Below are 20,137 nucleotides of genomic sequence, written 5' to 3' on the forward strand. Positions count from 1 at the left end.
TTCCCTTGACTGGATCTACAAAATACCACAGGCAGAAAACCATCATGCCCAAAACCATGTGCAAAACCCATGCACAAAACCATGGGTAGGTCCGCCCACCATCTTTGGGTCTTCCCCCCATCCTTGGGTCCACATAAAAGAAAAGTCTTGGGGTGTCGCCTCGAACCCCATGCAGGGGGGCTATCTTCCCCTTACAAACCACCTCGACAAGGGGGATGTCGGCCCCCCTGTGACCCCTCCGTTGTGCCCTTCGCAACGTACAACACCTGCTTCTAGTTGCAGAAAGAATATAACACATACCCAACATTCTTCCACTTTTTCTTTTATTTCGACTCAAGGGGTTACAGGAGAGCTATGTCATTGGTCCAAGCCTGCAATGCCCATTTTTTCTCTACACCAAGAAAACTTCTCGGTGCTCACAAACTTCGTCAATGCATTTGAAACATTCTTCAAAGTTTCCATCTTTACCAACAACAAATTTTTGTCCTCAACCATATCCCTCACAAAATGATATTGAACATCAATGTTTTTGTCTTCGAATGATAAATAGGGTTCTCAGCTCGCTACACCAACCCCATACTTGAACACAATCTCTGCAACCAAACTACTTCCTTGCTTGCATGAGTAGCTACCATGCATTTAGCCTTTGTAGTTGAAAGTACCACTACAGACTGCCTCTTACTCATCCAACTGACTGCTCCTCCAAATAGGCTAAACACATACCCACTTGTAGATCTTATTTGATCTAGATCTCCATCCCAGTCTGCATCAACAAAGCCACGAATGTCCAAAAATATGTCCAATCATGGTCTTCCTTGGTAGTACAAACCATAATCACCGGTACCACGCAAATGCTTAAAACCCACTTCACTACTTTCCGGTGATCCTTCCCTGGTTTCGACATAAACCTGCTCAATACTCCCACTACATGTGCAATGTCTAGTCTGTTGCACACCATTGCATACATCAGGCTACCAATTGCACTCATATATGAAACATGGGACATGTAATCTTCCTTTTCTTGTGTCTTAAAACATTGTTCAGCAGATAACTTTACACCTATAGGAATAAGAAACTTCACTAGTTTACTATCATGCATATTAAACGCCTACAATATTTTCTCGACAACTTCCTCTAGTTTAACCAGATATTCCTCTTTACCTGATCTCGTTTAATTTCCATGCCCAAAATATAGTTTGTAGCACCAAGATCGTTCATGTTGAATTTGGAGGACAATTGGGTCTTCAAATCCTAGATAATTTATTTTCCATTTCCAATCAACAACATATCATCCACATACAAGACCAAATAAATAACACGGTCACCAATTAATTTAAAATACACATAGTGATCTACTTTGTTTCTGGTGAAGCTAAGTCCCCATATATATGTATCAAATTTCTGATACCACATCCTTGGTGACTCTTTTAACCCATACAAAGACTTTCTTAACCTGCATACCAATTCTTTCTTACCCTTCACCGTAAATCCTTCAGGTTGATTTATGTAGATCTCTTCTTCTAGATCCCTCTGAAGAAACATTATCTTCATATCCATCTATTCTACCTCAAAATCAAAAGCAACAGAAACATATAAAAGTAATCTAATAGAAGCTAACTTGGCAACAAGAGAAAAAATATCACCAAAATCAATTCCCGACACCTCGGAATAACCTTTTACTACTAACCGAGCTTTGTATTTCTCCAACTTACCTTTTGTGTTTATCTTCTTCTTAAACACCCATTTGCTTCCAATGGGTTTCCTTCCAGCCGACAACTCCACCAGATCCCAAGCCTCATTTTTGTCCAAAGATGCCATTTCATCAACCATGATCTGTTTCCAGAATTTTCCATCTTATGAATCTATTTCCTCCCTAACAGTTAAGGGATCATCATCAGTAATAGATAAAGAAAAATTTGAATAGAAAGCAGATGGACTATACCTTTCTGCCTTCCTTCTCTCTCGAATTGATATTCTGGTAGGTTGACCTATTGTGGTTAAAGAATTATGTTGCTAACGTCGTCTTTCCTACTCCATCAAGACCTACAATCCCCACAAACATGGCCTTTCCTTCGTGTTTCTGCCGTTGTAATAATATTGCCTTTTAAAGATCTTCATACTTTTTATCCAAGCCAATTACATATTTTCCCACCTGAAATTGTGGTTTTTCAACCTCTTCCTTCGCCTGTTGCACTACCCTATCCACGATCTCGCCTTCATCGCTGGTTATTCAAAGAAAATCAAGCCAAACATGAGTACTAAAAACTGTGTTTATGACAATACATTGAACCTGATTATTCAGACAATAACAGATAAGAGTTCTAACCTTTTACACGCCTCAAGCTCCAAACCGCTTAAATGTGAAACGTCAAACAACACATTTTTCCAATCCACAATTGTTTGTTGGCCACATCTCCCTTTCTTTTCATGATCTCGCGGGACTTCATCATAGACACCATTGTTGCCCACAGGATCCCCAAGAAGTCTCGAGATTTGACCTCGCACTTTCTCTTGGCCCTCACCCATCCTGATCTATAGATCATAAAGCTTAACATTATAAAAGATTGGAATAATTGTAGCCTTCAACTTTAATATCAACAGGAGTTCATCTAGGCAGAATTTTGCTTCGACATATTTTGGAGAGAAGATGGGTTTATGAATAGAGGCAGTTGCAATAATTGTTGTTGTTCGAAAATCTAAGCGGTCTCCCGTCTGCATTTCTCGCCGATCGAAAATGTTTATGAATCCACAGTCAAGAAGACAATGGTAGAGATGGCTAGCGAAATTATTCTTAACATCTGAACTAGAGTGATTGATGAAAACATCGTAATGACAATTGTAATTGGGGTTCAGAGATGGAGTTGTGGAGGTGGAGAGGGAAGTGAAGGTCTTTGGTAGATGATCCATTCGGTAGAGAAACTATAGAAAATGATCGAATGATTTTTTACAAATGGAAGGTATTTCTCTTTCTCGTTGATCTAACAACTCTCAAACGACAACCTCAAAATATTGTCTTTGCTAATATCCCTCCCTTCTTTATTAATATATAGTTGGAACAAAATTATTCAGCGACATTTCCATATTTCCTGAAGGAAGTGTCTGCTGAGGCAGAGGAATTGATTGGATGGCCAAAAGTTGTCAAAGAAAAAAAAATTCAAATTTTTTTTGCATTATCAAATTTTGAATCATGTTTTTGATGGTGGAAATGGATTCAGCACCATCAAAAACTTAGGGGGCACCCAAAACCTTGAAGTTTGATAGCTGTAACTTGGATTTACAAAAATCCCTGTCGGATTTTATCAAAACTTTGCCATAATTTCTATGATTTTCAGGGAAAAAAACAAAATAAACCATACGGCTTTCTTGAGACGATTTTGGCCACTGATTGACAAAATGATTTTCTCATCAGTTTTTCATTGCGATAATGTTTTTCTTAGTACTTGCACCTTCTAATGTGCAGATAAAGTTAGTCTCAGAGAGCTGTACGGTATTCAAATCACTTATATACTGCGCACCAAGCTCACCTTATCTCTTTTTGAATCACACATTTCCTTACTCGTGACTTATCTTTTTTTTAAATCTCGAATAAAGAAACGATTTTCAAACAAAATTCCTTACACCATGTGTGTTTGATACCTTTGACTTTTCACAATTCGTTCTTCTAATCAATAGCTTCATGCTCCCCAAATTTCTTTTTCAAATTTTGATGGTGTTCCCTCTTTTGTATGAAGACCCACATTTCAAACTCTTGGTCGCACAAACTTTTAAAATTCCCAAAGAGACTTGATGTTGTTCCTACCTCCATAGGGAAATGCATATTTACTCCTCTATTGAGCTAAGTATATGCCTATTGTACTTGTTTCAATCCAATGACGAGCATATACCGCCTCCGCATATATATGGCTCAATAGACTTGGAAATATTGGTTGCCCCGGCATAGGAATCTTCCTTCAGAGTACGACACTGACATTTTGTATTATATTACAACTCCTTTTTGTTTAAAAGTTTCGCTTCGTCATTTGCGCACCTATGGAAAGAGGTTATATGTGCAAAACTGCACAGTCTTTCAACTCATGAGGTGTGTCATCCCCAAATGCGATAATTGTTTTGGTTCTTTTACGCACTTTTCTTTTTGTTGGGGTGCAAAAGTGACGCACTAGGCCTTTTTTATAGGTGCGTAAGTGACACACTTTAATTTCTTCATAGTTGTGAAAGTTAAGTTGTTGTCACACTTCCTCTGTCAAGCCCCTCGACCTCTCATGACCTTTGCTTCTGCTTTGTGAGCCTAAAAAACCTTTTGAAACGTTGCTCTCTCTGGAGTCTCATGTAGCCTGGGGTTTTGATATCATGTTAAAGAATGAAAAAAATGGAGTGGAGAGTTCTCTTCTTGTTGGACACCTAATCCTCTAAGGGTTGGTGTGGAAGCCGAATAGACTAAGGAAGTCCAAGAGACCTTGGGATGTGGAACCCAATGGTCACACCATGTACTATAAATGTATATCATTTCTTAATAATAGAGCCACTCTCTTGCTTATCATTCATATTTTGTTGCTGCCATGTGTGTGTTTAACATGGTATTAGAGCGGGTACCTTACTAACCTGCTCAATCTTGTGTCAGCCACTGGTTTTGTGGCATTAGTGTGCATTTAAGCTATGCCATCTATTATTTCGTTGCCTCCAAGTCTCGGTATCATACCTCCTCATACATTTCATATGTGTTTAATTCTGGGTTCTTTCAACTTTGTCATATGCGTTTAATACATGTATTACACTCGAGGATTCATGTACGCTGGTGCGGTGAGAACAACCATTCGACCGAAGGCGCTGTGGTATTACTTTGTTGTGGTATTGTATTACTCCTACGCATCGTGGCACTAGTTTCATATTACGTTGCAGGTTACACAATGTTGCCCGTTGTAAACACTGCGCTGTTCACACTTCCATTTTCTCATATTACACTCGCATACCCGGTAGTCGATTCTCCGTTGGCTCAGCCCTCCTCACTGTGGCTACGCTGGATATCACAGCTCTGGTTAATATGCTAGTATCAACTCCCATTGCAAACGCTGCCCATACCATACATGCGTTTTTTGCATATACATGTATCCACCTCCATAGAACACGGTTCACCGAATCACTGCTTCCCTACGCGTTAATACTCCCTCTCTCATCATTCATACCACCGCTCCATTCAAATACCATCATACCACAACTGTCCATATACGTTATATCAGCACTGTCCCGGCTGACATCTCATTGAAAACGCTGGCCTGACATCTCATGCAATTTTAATATGTAACGCTGGTTTTGATTTAAAACGAAATCTTAGAATTCCTATTCTGGCTTGGGCATTTTATCTTCCCGAGGAAACCTAATGCTCCTGCGCACTTGAGCTCTGCCAGTTTGCTGACATTAATGATTGCCACCGCTCTGCTCCATTGAACCGTTTGCAGCTTGTCCCAATGAATTCGTATGGTCGAATCTAGCCTACGAACCGATCCATAAACAACAAGGGGACACTCATATCACGGTCACTTGTAATATTTGAGAAAATTTGGCGCTGTCTGGAGGAGTAAAACCTGCTTCCCTTGCATGGGACTTGCAGCATGATTCTGGCGCGATGGAAATCTGCAAACAATTAAGCGTTCCAGTGACAGTTGTGTGGGAACTGAAAATGAAATAATCAGTCATTCTTGAACAGAAGGTTGCGGTCTTTCCTATTCCCCATTGCGCTTGCTGAATAACATCGAGACCTTGGCAGAAAGGAACAATTCCTCTCTGCTGGATAGCAGAAGGCTTCTCAAAACCATATGCATAAATTCCTCTTAAGAGGTTTTCCTGAAGCCCCATGGAGTCGAACGTTTCATTAACTTCCTCCCAGGTAGAATAAAGTTCTTCTCCTCCAAGGACACTCTGCATGTTCTTTTCATATTTCTTGGCATCGAAGTTGTTTCCGGCCTGCTCCACAGCCGCCATTTTCCAGTTTTACTTTGTATTTTCGCTTTAAAAAAACCCTTGATCTGAAAAGAATGCCGAAAGGAAGATTTCTGTAATAAAAAAAAGCCGAAGAGAATAGAATATGTTAGATCACCTGGGCATCGTATCAACGCTCGAGTAATTTCAATCCCTCTGTCTATGGCGAAGTCTACTTTCTGAAGCATCACCGCTCAACCATTTATATCGTTGAAATCTGGTCTCCGTGTAGCTCCAATTTTTGAAGGTCGAATGGTATGGTGATGGTATTGAAGAATAGTATAGTGTTATATGCTTTATAATACATGTTGGAAACCATGCAATGTAAAGACTGTGTTCTTCTTATTTATGTTGGAAAGTGCTCAACATATGCTACAAAATCAGTGAACCTTCAGTGACCTGTGCGTTGTCACCTGTGAGCTGCATTGATTCTCCTGCTTCTTTGAAAGAGAAGAAATTTGCAGATGATGCTTTGTTTGATTATATTTTCTGATTTGGAGTGCGTTAATCTGTTTTACGTTAAAGACTGTGCCTAAACTTAGGTTAGGCTCTAGCTGTTATATGCGTTGAGGTCATATTAAGAACCAATCATTACTGCTCATGGTTGGTGTGTATGTTGATTGCGCTGGATAAGGGTCCTGGTATGGCATATGCTTTAGCATTGGATGATTTATTACGTAGAACTTTGTTCACAGTATTGTTAAATTGTTGAGTTTGTAGCGTGGTGGAGCACCTTTTTATTTGATTGCATTCATTGTTGGAAAATGGCCGATGGAGTGTTGGAATTACTAAACAATTTAATACATTCTACTGTCAATAGTACAATCATGATTGATAAATCAATTCTCAGAGACATTCAAACCTGTCTGCAAAATGCACATGAAAAGATAGAGTTTCTGCAACTTGAATCACAACTGCAGCAGGAAGAATTACAACAATGGAGTCATCATTCTGAACCTGTTTCTATTCAGAACATTGAAATAGACTCCCATAAGCAGCAAGTTGATTCAAATCTAGTGCCCAAGGAAGCAACAAAGTCACATGTAGATGCAGAAGTTCAGTTTGCACTTCCCAAGCCAATCATCAGACCTCGGCAAGAGCTTGTCCATAACAATCACAGAACAGGTCTTGGATATGAGAAGGACGTGTCCTTTCATATTCCAGGCTACTCAAAGCCCATCCAGTTTCAGAGTCCTCGATTCCTTCATGACAGTTCACCTCCAACTGTTCTAGACTCTGCTCCTCTTCCACAATAACAGATTGTGAAATGCCAACACTGTGACCGAGTTGGCCATCTGAAAGATCACTGTTTTGATCTTCATCCATGTAAGCACTATCATAAAACCAGTCATTCTTTAAACAGATGCTTCAAAAACAAACCTCCTGCAAGAACAAAGATTCATCTTGGATGGATCACTTCTTGGCAATGGGCATCAACAACCAAGAAGATATTTCAGTCATATCTCCGAACTTGTTCTAGAGTATTGAACAGTCTTGCAGTTGAGATTTCTTCATCTTCTCACCTTGTATCTGAAAGGGGGGAAATGATGGTCATCTACAAGCTTCAAAGCCACATCAAGCGAGCCTGAGCCACAACCTGCCATACCAGATTCAGAGCTGTAGCCAGAGAAAACGATGCCCCTAAGCATGCCTTCATTTTGTGACACCTCTTCAAAGAATTGGGGACACTTCCTCTAGTAGAAGACTTCAGCTTCTTGCCAGTTTTGGAAAAGTTCCAGGAACAAAATTGAGAACACTTCCTTTAGCAGAAGACTCCAGCTTCTTGCCAGTTTTGGAAGAGTTCCAGGAATTGCATTAAGCATTCCAGAGTTGTTGGTTATCCTTAAACCATCACGGTTGAGACTTCCCTTTTCAGGTTGAAGTTCTCCCTTTTATGCGAGGTGAGGCCTCCCTTTCATGGTTGAAGGTTTCCCTCTTTAAAACAATAGGATCACTTCATCTAGTAGAAGACTTCAGTTTCTTGCCAATTTCCGGGAACTCCACTAGGTATAAGATTCAAATTTTGACGGTACGAAGAAACCCGTCGCACCAATTTTTAAAATTTCAAACTCTTGGTGGCACCAATTTTTAAAATTTCGACAAAGAGTTGATGTTGCTCCTACCGGCAATGGACTCTTTCTTCAGAGTACGACACTGACATTTTATATTATATCACAGCTAACGGTCCGTTTTGTTTAAAAATTCAGCTTCGTCGTTTGCGCAGCTAAATTGCGGACTCTTTCAACTCACGGAGTTTATCAAAGTTATTCGTTTTGCTGGGTGCGCAAGTGACGCACTTCTATTTGAAAGTTGAGCTGTTGTCGCACTTTCTCTGTCCCATTTAAAGTTGAACCCACGAAACATTCCGGCGATGTTGCTATCCTTTGGTTGATATTTCAATGCGTGTCAAGTCATAGTCCATATTGTATACTGTGCGCCGAGCTCACATAGTAAGCCGGTAGAGCATGGTCAGTTTCAATCAGTGAAAAGAACATGGGAGAGACGTGGCGATAAGGGCAGCCATATGATTCCACTGAGGATTAAGCTACCGTGACTATCTTAGGTATAGGTTCATTGGAATTGGAGTGGCTGTCCATGTTATTTAATATTGTAAATACTAACCGCTATACAATGAGTGCAATAAAATTGTGATTAATTTTTCAATGGTATTTATTGAATATCATTTTATTTTGTTTAACCAATTAGATAGAAACCAAATAATCAGCGAATAATTGACTTACAGACTTTTCTATACAAGTCTACAGTAAAAGCTAACACTCACGAATTTTCTAGCACATCTGCATTAAACTGTTAAGATGACTAATCTCCGTAATCTACTTTTCAAGGTTGCTTCTCTCTATTTTTTGGTTTTCCTTGGCGTCTTTTTTATATTCACATATTCCTTCTTATTGTTCTCTTATTATTCCTGTATTAAATTCTCTTTAGCATGCCATAAGCATTCGGGATTTCAACCACCTGAATATCAATGGACATAATGTGGATGCTCATCCCTGGACATGTCATCGTTTGTTGCATGCATGTAAAGATAAAGAGTAAACTTTATAAAGAGATGGTATTTAATACACATTTCATGGTTTGTTGCATGTATGTAAAGTCAAACGTTATAGAGAGATGGAATTTAATGGTGGGAATGGGATAATTTGTCCACTGAATCTGATTAAAAATAGAAATATTCGCAACCATTGTAAACATTTCTAGTTTTAACAGATGAGTACCACGGTTTTGAAATTCCTACCGTGCTCCGTATAAAGTTAAACCTATGTTCATAGGTCTTCCCCTTTTCTTACCAAAAGTCACAATAAGATGTTTTGTCTGTTTGTTTGTTTGTTTTGGCGTTTAGCACAGTATATGTATACCCCATTTAAAGTTGAACGCACGAGACAGTCCGGCGACTCTCCTCTGCTTTGTTTGTTATTTCAATGCGTGTCAAGTTATATACCATATTATTATTATATAGTGCGCCGAGCTCACATAGTAAGCCGGTAGAGCGTGGTCGATTTGAATTAATGAAAAGAACATGAGAGAGACGTGGGGATAAGAGAGGCCATGTGATTCCACCGGGGTATAGATTGTTTTTGATTCGGAGCATTTTTCAATGAGGTATAAGTTAGATTCAAAATATTTCAAATATTAAACACTGTATTAAGTTGACGATAAACAATTTAGTTATCATTGTGTTTATTAAATATTCTCCTTGTTCCACTAAATAAAAAGACAGTAAATTAAACAATTCACCTGCTACGCGTGACTTAATAATTTACTTATAAAATTTTCTATACACACCTGTAATATAAGTTGAGACGGACAAAATATATAGGGAAATTCAGGATTGAATACGACCCCTCCATGTGCCCGTCCACATCAATAATTACCGCCATACTCTTCATTTTGATATCACCGTCTGCTTCAAACTATTGTAAATATTAAAGACTATGTAATAAATCAATGATTAACTTTTCATTCAATATTACTAATCCTTCTTAATCCACTAAATAAAATAATAGTATGATTCACTCACTGCATGACTTCTAATTTAATTTAAAATTTTCTATGCACGCCTACCATACAAGCTGAAACGGACGAAATATCCAGCAGAAAGTCAGTATTGAATGCGGCTTTTCCATGTGCCCGTCAACATCAAACATCAATAATGCTCTTCATCTTGATATCAACATCTTATCTTATCCGAATACTAATTACTTTATGTACGGAATTTAGCTATATATTCTTGTAAGAAAATGAGAAACTGATAAAATTTCTAACGGGAAAGCATTCCACTGGCCATCCACACCAATAATTGTCGAACACTGATTCCTTGTCGAGGAGCAGCTTGGGTTCCTTTAATATATAAGATATGAATTTAGGACACAATTTTAATGTTCCATAAATTTTAATATATTTTTATTTAAGAGTAAAATTATACTAAGGGTTTTTAATAATTAAAAGTTGGTTAAATAAATATTTGTATTAATTTCCATATATTTACTTATTTGTCTAACATAGATTTAACATGAATTGAATAATCCAAGGTCATTGTTAGGGTTGACCACTTCTATCACATGAAATTTAAGGAAGCAATTGAGATTGAGAGGCATGCCAAAAATTTTAATAGGGATGATGATTGGAAATTGAGTAAGAGCTAGATTGAGATTGAGAGGGATGCCAAAAATCTTGATAAGGATGATGATTGGAAATTGAGTAAGCGCTGGATTCCACGTCTCTCTTCATGATTCTTCCTCCCTTTGTTCTCCTTTCTCCTTTTTAATTCTTTCTGATATAATTTTATTTTCCTCTGGTTTAATCATTTATCCCCTATTATCCTTAGTAATATTCTTTTATTTCATGTATTTATCATAGTAATTATTTTTTAGCTACCTCTCTTTAAATGCTTATCCATTTAGCAACCCCTTTTAATTATGTTTTTTTTGTAACCCTTTAGATTTTGATTATGATTTTATCTTCCTCTTTCATCTTTATGAATTTATATAAATGTTGGATCTTCCTCTTCAATTTATTTTTTACAATATTATTAAGTTTGTTAATACTACTCAAATATGTATACACCCTATAATATATAATGATGTGACCTCCTTTTCATTTTATTAATATATTTCTAGTAACAATTCTTAACCTATAACTCCGGTCTATATAATTCAACATTACTTTATTACTATTTAAAGGAAATAAGCTAACCTCTAACAAATTATAATTATATAAATTGATAATATTAATAAATAATCGTATTATAAAAATTGATAATATTAATAAATAATTATTAAAATACTGAAATAAAATATTTTAAATTGAATTATTCCCAACCGCTAGTTTCAACTAAACATATTTTTATTTAATGAAAATAAGTCAACCCATAACAAATAATATTGTATAAATTAATCTTATTAATAAATAATTAATCTATATAAATCAATAACATTGAAATAAAATATTTTATATTCCATGACAGCTAGTTTTTAGTTAAATATATAGTATTTTATTAGATATTTCCTTACCACTAATTCTTAAATAATATTTTGCTTATCTTATTAACTAATTTACCAACGGCTAACTCTGGGCAATGATGCATCCATGCTATTTATTCATCGATTGATTTCTCACCTTGTCTTGAGGATGAACCACATTAATTGATTCGAAAAGTCCACCAAATCCTAACAACCTGATTAATCCAAAGACTTATATCTAAATACTTTTTTGTTTGTATATATTAAATTTTGATTTTTCAATATTTTATTGTGAATTATATATATATATATATATATATTTGAAAATGCTAAAATCCAATTTTTTTAGTCAAACTAGCTGTTATTTCTAATGTCTAGTTAGCTGCTCTCATCATCTATTTATTCCATTGCCTACATTTGATTCCTCATCTTGTCCTGAAGAGGAACCACACTGGTTGGTTCGAAACGCCTCGACAAAATTTTATTTTATGTGATTTTTACCAAAAATGTTGTTGCAATTAATATGGATCACAGAAGTCTAAATTCTATAAATATAAGAAATATAAAAATTTAAAATATTTTGTAAAATTTAATGAAAATACAGATGAATATAAAATTCCATTGATTATTAATTTGTTTTCAATAAATTAAATATGTATAATACACATATAAATAATATTATATTATATTAAATACGTATTTCTCAAAATTATATATACACACCTAAATAATATTATATGGATTACTATTATATATTAATTTTAATTAGTGATGAAGACATTATAACAAATAAGTATTATTGAAAATATGTTTAAACCATTTTACAATTCCAAGGTGAATGTGTAGTATATGATCCACGTATTAGATATATTTTTTATTAAGAATTTAATTAAAGATTGAATTTTTCAAGCAAATTTTCCAATCACTAATACAATATTGATTCATGGAATGTTTGATTATATCTATCTATCTATCTATCTATCTATCTATCTATCTATCTATATATATATATATATATATATATATATATATATATATATATATATATATATATATATATCACCAAACTATAACTAGCATTTGTACCAAATGTTGCAAAGGAAACGTCGTAAGTTGGTAGTGCATATGGAATAAGAGCATAGATGAAAAAAATGTGACATGTTAGGTGATCTAACTATAGCCAAATTTGGATGAAAAAAGAAATCTTAATGTTAAATATAATACAATAAAATAATCTACTCAAAACAGAGGCATGCTCGACTTCCTTCCCAAGTGCTCAATCCAAGGGCTTACTTTCATTAAAAATTACATCCCAGACTAGACCTTTGTCGTCCATTACCTCATCTAGACTTTGAACCCTTCACCCTCATATGGTAATGGTTCCACATCAATTTTTTGTGCAATTATTCTCCAATGGTGTTTCCATTTATACATGCCTCCATTAGCATAATCACAGGCCTAATTCTTTTGATAAGGATATGTGGCAGCCTAAATTTCCTGTTGTGCAATCAATTTTGATCAAGATGCATCCATAAATTATTCCCATGAATATTGTTCCCTGGGTACTAGAAAGACAACCTCTCATGTTTGCAGATGATAGTGTAAACACAGAATGTGTCTAAAACATTCATCAAGCTCCAAGGAGAGAAGCCAAATATGTGTGTCGGAGGGTGAATGGACCAATTTAATCCTTCTTTATTCTTCGTAGCATCAAATGCAATATCCTTGAGAGTGTAGTAAAAATCGAGCATATGTAGTATAGGAAGCTCTTCACAAGGGGTCACGGTCTTCCTTTCTTCTGTTTCTGAAAAGAACATAGGCCACTTACTAATATTATGTCCTTAACAAATGGAAGTGTAGACTGAAATGGATGGTTTGACAAGGATAAAGAACTATAGACAAGGAGGTTATGTTGAAGAGTGCTTTAAAAAGTGCTAGCAAAACTCAGATCTCAAAGACTTCAAAGGCCTTCCTCTAATAGTATCATGGGGAATCTTTAAAGATAGAAATGTTGAAATCTTTGAAAACAAATATATAACTCTTTTTCAATGTGCCTTCTAAGGTTAGTCAATCTTCTCAAACTTCAAATATTTTTCATCAACCCCTACACAGAAAAAGTTGATTCGTGCTCCTATGGACAAATCTGGAACATGGGGATTACTTTGATGGATGTAGTCAATGTACCCCCAAAAAAGGGGAGCCAAAGGTGTTCTATATCTCAAATTCTCAATAACTTTAACTATATCAGATTTTAAATAGATTTAGGTGAGGATCAAATAACTGCACCAAGCTTATTTCCCTAACAGTACTCTTAAAACTAGCATCCCACGGTGGCATTTGAAAAATACAAGTGTTTGGTGACTCATTGTTGTTAGATAGTGTACCCCAGATCATTTTCTACTAGGTTGGGGAACACATGGCACATCTGGGCAACTTCTATTACAGCAGCATTACACAAATCCATGTAGCATTAAATTCCAAACAACAATAGAAAGATAGTAAGGGTACATCACAAATATTATTATTCCAACATTAAGGGCACATGCATGCATGTATGCACCAACCATAAATAGAATATGATAATTTTATCATTAGATTTCAGGTTAAAGATAAAGTGCTAAGTTAGATGAGGCAGCTCTGTTTTATTTTTCGCAGTGTTTCTGAATTCATTTTTTATCTGTTAGAAAGAGTGCAGATCCAAATATCTAAGAAATATATCTATTTTTATGAACCCTAGGCGTCACTTATAAGAGAGAGTGAGAGAATGGATCTGTAATAGGGTTAGTTTTAGTACTTACACAAAATACTTTCTAGCAGATTTTTATTCAGCAGTATTGGAATAGCAGTAACAGGGGCTTTTGACATTGATCTATGTGTTCCAATGTATTTATTCCAACTGTGTTTATAGATTATAGTGAGATTCAGATTGAAGTTTTGATTAGCCTTTAAATTTAGGTAGTGTTTGAAATTCCATTAAAAGAAGACTCTATTTACGCTATGTTAGACAAATTCATAATAGTATCAAGAGAAATTTTTCGAAACCTTCTAAAATTCCTTGAATAAATAGTAGGACTACTACCTATGAAAGGGAGTTGTCAGGAAGCTGCAGAGGTCAGATGCTGTGATCCATGCTTGAGAAAATCGCAGTGAAGTTGTGATCATGTTGTCAGGTTCTTTGTTAGGCTGCTGATCTATTTTAACTTTTATTTAGGCGATATTCCAATGCAGCAGTATGGGTACAGTCAATCACACATACAACGACAAGAATTTGAGAGGAGGTGAAGGGTAAAGAGCTAGTACCCATTGCGTTAAATAGGTATGTGGATAGTGGAGCCTGCAAACATACAACCTCTAACAAGAGTACCTTTAGAAGAACTTGGTGATGATGCCATGTATCTAGTTGCAAGAGTGGAACATTCAGTGCCCCCTTCACTGATCTCTGGTTCAAGAAAGGTGCAATCAGGAGAGAAGTGGTAAGGAACACTCCTCCTCACATCCAAAGGAGTTCCAATACCAGTCGCATTCTGAATCCAGTCCAACAAATATTTCCTAGCCTTGTAGGCCTAAAACCACTCTTGTTTATGCATGAATTCCAAAACCCGTTCTGCCATTTCCTCCGCATGGGTTTTCTGGCTTCTGTCAATCAAAGCAAAATGGTATGCAACACTGGCATATGTTTGCACTAGAATTTCTGGGTCTGTCAGCCCATTTCCAATCAGAAGCCCACCAATACGGAATGGAAGTTTTGAGCCACCTTAATCGAGTAAACCCAATTATGCATTCTCCATTGATTTCTTTTTAGATTTCATTAAAATACAATGACAAAAAAGAAAAAACATACTTATTGCATATCTCTCACCCGCCACAAACAAAAGGCGGTTATTGAATTCTGGAACTAAGCTGTAAAAATCCTCCAAAGCGATATAGAGATGCTCTGCAACCTGGTTATGGTCGGTAGGGATTTCCTTGTCCAATTCTCTGTTATGTTGTAGCCTAAACCCACTGGACTACCAATGAATAAAACACTGAATTTACGGTTCCATGGTGAGTGATTTTGATATAGTTTGAGGTCTGACGAGATTATCTAAGGCCCCAATTCGTAGAAATTACCATTCATGCTTGAGCAGCGTGGGCCCCCTTGCATCCATAGAATTATGGGTGTCTCTGCAATGGGCATATTTGGCTTTATTGCCTCATAAAATGCGTAGAACAATCTTTCTTCGAAGGATGCCTTCACATTTAAATAGCCAGATCTCCATGGAAATGCTTCCTCTGGCTTATGTCATCTCCAGAAACTCGTCCACACAACGAAGCTCACATATCTGTAATTTTTTTGCATTTGGTAGCGCTCGTCTAAAAGTTCTTTTCATTTGGCAGAAGGGAATCGGTCCTGCGTCTATCGCGCAATAAAGACTACTATTCGGGAGGCTGTATGCATTTTTTCCCTACCTGTGTCGAGTAATTGTTTTCCTTTCCTAATTATTAATCCAAGGGTCCAAAAATTTTTAATCGTTTAACATCTGATCCTATGCTCTAGGACATGGACATGGTAGCAATTTAGGATAGTGACATGGTGGCAATTTGGGAAATTGATTTAAGCGGGGAACGTTGGGAAATTGATATAAGAGGGGAATGCCTTACGGTGTGATTCTTATATAAATTGATTACCTATTCATATTGAAAAATAAGTTTATGATTATGATTAGGATGTCTTTTTACAAATAACCATTAATTTCAAATATTTTTGGTTTAATTAATATAATTTTGTAATAATTTTTATTTCACTATTAATTTAATCTAATAAAATAAAGTAATAATGTGATTATCAAAAATAATATAATAAAGTAATATTTATTATTAAAATAATGATATAACTTATTCTAAAAATAAATTAATTATATTAAATATTGTAATTTCTTAGATATTATGTTGACTAAGAAGTGTTTCTATTGAAAGTATTTTTTTGGGCCACTTACAAGGAACTTTAATATATGTTAATTTTAAATATTTTATTATTAATTTAATTGAACATTTTTATTATAATAAAAAGTATAACTAACAATAACAATGATATAAGTTTATTAGTATATTAACCACATTTATTAATGTACTTGTGTTAAGTTATTATATTATTGGTTCCAATTTTTTTTATTTTTTTATTTTTTATATGTCCGTATATATATACACACACACACACACACACACACACTTAATTATCATAATTATAAATACTTTTATATTTAGTGTTATTTTTTTGTTCCTAGATACTATTAATAATTCACAAATCTAGATTAATAATTTGCATAATAAACCAAGATTTAGTATCTATGGTTATTTTAAATAAGTTATAACAATTTTCTTTAATTTTATCAACTAGAAAAGTATAATTTTTATGGCTTCCCTAATTATATTTCGATGCTTATTATAATTGATGCCATATAATAGCTACTCTAATTTGTGGATTGATAAAAAAATAATGCTGCTTAAAAAATTTCTTAAAAAAACTAAAGTAAAGGATAAAATTTAAATATTTTATATTTTTATTTTCTATTTAGTGACTAACTTATTTTTATTTATATTTTTTGGGAATATACTTGGTCAAATTTTCTATCAAATGGAAAAGAAAGATATCTAAATTTTGACAAAAATTCATTTAAAAGAAAATCTTAAAAACATAGCATGTACATAAAAATTAAAGAAAAGAAACACACATTCCTGGACCACTTGATTTTTCAGATAAAAGTAATAATACAGGCAGTTAATTTTCACATGAAGAGCATAAGAGAGCCAAATTATAATGCTGAGGTCGTCTTTAACACCATCCCATGTTGTTTAAAATATTAAAGGCCAAGTATCACAATAAAAATTGTAAACAAAACGTCCTAGCGCAGTATAAATATCATTTTCGTATGAAATAGATTAAGAATTAACCGAAAGAAAACATAATTCAAAGTGGTTTACGAATGTTTTGTTGAACACAACATTAAAACCTTAAATTAACATAAAGCTTACTACAAAACCCTATAATTTTAGTTTTAATTTTATATATAATTAATGTACTTAATTTTAATTAACTACATTCAATTAAAACCAACTACACTAATTTTATATCAGCTTCATGGTTGGCACGATCACGATCATTTCCATTCTCCATTCAATTATAAACACGTACACGAAAATTGTCAAATTGAGTACGTGTCCTCATATTGCATTGTGAACTCTCAAATTTTAATAAGGATTTCGTCAATCATTGAAATTTTTTATTATTTAATCATTATAATAAGTAAATTTATTTAAATATTTGACTAAATGGATTCTCTTGAAATTTTTGGCTTCAGAAATAGATGGTATTCGTTATCAGATACACTTGCTGGGTTTCAGAAAACAAAGTGAAACAGATTGAAATGAAAACGAAACAGGTATACATTGTGTTGTATTTTATGTTTGTAAATTAAGAAAGTTGAACGGCATAGATGAAAACCTGTTGCGTAGAGAAATAATTTATTGACATTTCCCTCTACTGGTACTACGAACTCTAGAAACAATGACACAAAATCCAACTTTTCTCCCCTAATATTGTAGCTGACAGCCACGATACTGTAAAATGTTGTATGCACAGCCATCAAAATCCACAGAAAGCGCTTCTCCAGGGATCGAACTTGGGTAGATCGCCTCCATAAAGCCAAGAGCATAATTCAACAATACCTTGATAAAATATACTTATATAAATTTTCCAAAAAGTTATTTCATAAAATAGAATATGCTATGCAGATAGCCCCTTGAAAATGAAATCATTAAGTTCAGCTTAAAATTACCAGCACGTCAACACCTTTAGCCATGACAAATCCATCACGATCTTTGTCCCACGGTCTTGACGCCATATGGGGGTCATGATTCCTCTGCGAAAGATCCCTAAGGGTAATAAATCCACCCAATCCTTCAGTCACAATCGCAACATCTGTGCCACTGGAAAGCATCTGCTTCACCATGCGAATATGGTTTGTAGTTGCATATAGCCAGTAATTCTCCGTTGCACATGCTGTCGAAAATACCAATTGACAACAATGCGTATCCCATCTTTGTAATTGTACAAGAAACGAAAAATGGCGTAATCATAAGAAGTCATCGTAACCCTCAGAATCACGAATGGTCCATTAGTTGTGGTAGACTATATTGAGGGAGTTTGTATCGAGATTGGAACTGTTTTGCACCAAGCACCAAGCTGAATCTATTATGAAACCAGCTCAAGAAAAGATAGAAAAGAAAGATCAACGCCTTAGAATTCAGCCTCTTCGAGGGGGAAACCTCCTTTACATTACATAAATGAGCAATTCTTGGATGATACAAATGAAAAGACCTCCTTTCTATATATAGGAGACTAAGGGGTTATAACATAATCAGAGCCGACATAACAATAATAATGTAAGGGCATAATAATAACAATAGTGGGCTTCTATGGGGCACAATAGTAACAATATGGGCACTACATGGGTACATCAATATAATAAGTGGGTTATACTAATAATAATAAGGGGTTACACTAGTAGTATAGGGGCCTAACATGCCCCTCTCCTTCAAAAAGCGTTGTCCTCAACGCTTGAGTAGTTCTTGATGCTTCTATATAAAATTCTTGTCCTCCCATGTGGAATATTCAGCGGGTAAGTTCTTCCACTTGATGAGATACTCTGAAATTGATCGATTTCGTAGCTGTCGAGTTCTTGTTTCTGTGACTGCTCCAGGTTCCAATATGATTTTTCCTTCCTCTTCAATTTCTGGCAATATTGCTTGAATTGGGATCTTTTGCAACTTTTGAATAAGTGGCCATACTTCTTCGTTCTTCTTCCATTCATCCGTTGCTTCGTTTATCCAATTTGGTTGGATAATATAAATAGCACAAAACAATGCTTCCACATCCTCATCCTTGAAGCGTCTTCCCATTCGGTAAGGTCGCCATTTTTTAAGTGCATGTAGTATTGCCAACATTTCCTTCTCATAAATAGCTTGCTTGAGATGTAGCAGTAAAAATACCCAATCACTTACATCAAAACATTTTTCACTACGATGTTGATCTACCTGTTGTTTCATTTGATTTTGCACCGAAGTGGTGTTATCCTTTAAAAGTTGGAGAACTTGTTGTTGATGCTCGATATGATCTTTCTCTGCTTGAACCCTTTTCTTCTTGATATGTCCTTCTATCTTTTGAGGAGTGGTAATTTCTTCCAGTCCTTTACAAGATATGGTCAGATTCATTTCTTGATGCTCAATGTGATCTTTCACTTCTTGAACATTTTTCTTCTTGATGTGTCCTTCTATCTTGATAGTTTGAGGAATGATAATTTCATCCATTGAATTACAAGATATGGTTGGATTCATTTCTTCTTTCTCGATGTGATCTTTCACTTCTTGCACCTTTTTCTTCTTGATATGTCCTTCTATCTTGAGAGTTTGAGGAGTGGTAATTCTTGCCAATGCTTTACAAGATATGGTCTGATTCATTTCTTCTTTCTCTGGGGTGGTGTCCTGACATATATCCTTTTCTTTTGATGTTTCTTGATCCTTTTCTTCCTCCTCTTCATATTCTATGTAAAATAATTTCTTCTCAGCACACCTATGACCTTTAGTGCATTTGCTATCACAATTGTAACAAAGCCCTTTTTCTCTTTTTTCTTCCAATTGTTGTGGTG

At 35.2% G+C, this 20,137-nt stretch overlaps 1 pseudogene; it reads right to left on the bottom strand.

Annotated features, from left to right (window-relative positions):
• Positions 1–5,520: 5,520 nt before the first annotated feature.
• On the bottom strand, positions 5,521–5,976 carry LOC149214054 (eukaryotic initiation factor 4A pseudogene; annotated as a pseudogene).
• Between the last annotated feature and the right edge of the window lie 14,161 nt (positions 5,977–20,137).

The sequence above is a fragment of the Pinus tabuliformis genome, chromosome 1_1 (genome assembly GCF_031772625.1).
Source record: "Pinus tabuliformis cultivar Carrire ecotype Pingquan chromosome 1_1, CPIR1, whole genome shotgun sequence".
NCBI lineage: Eukaryota > Viridiplantae > Streptophyta > Pinopsida > Pinales > Pinaceae > Pinus > Pinus tabuliformis.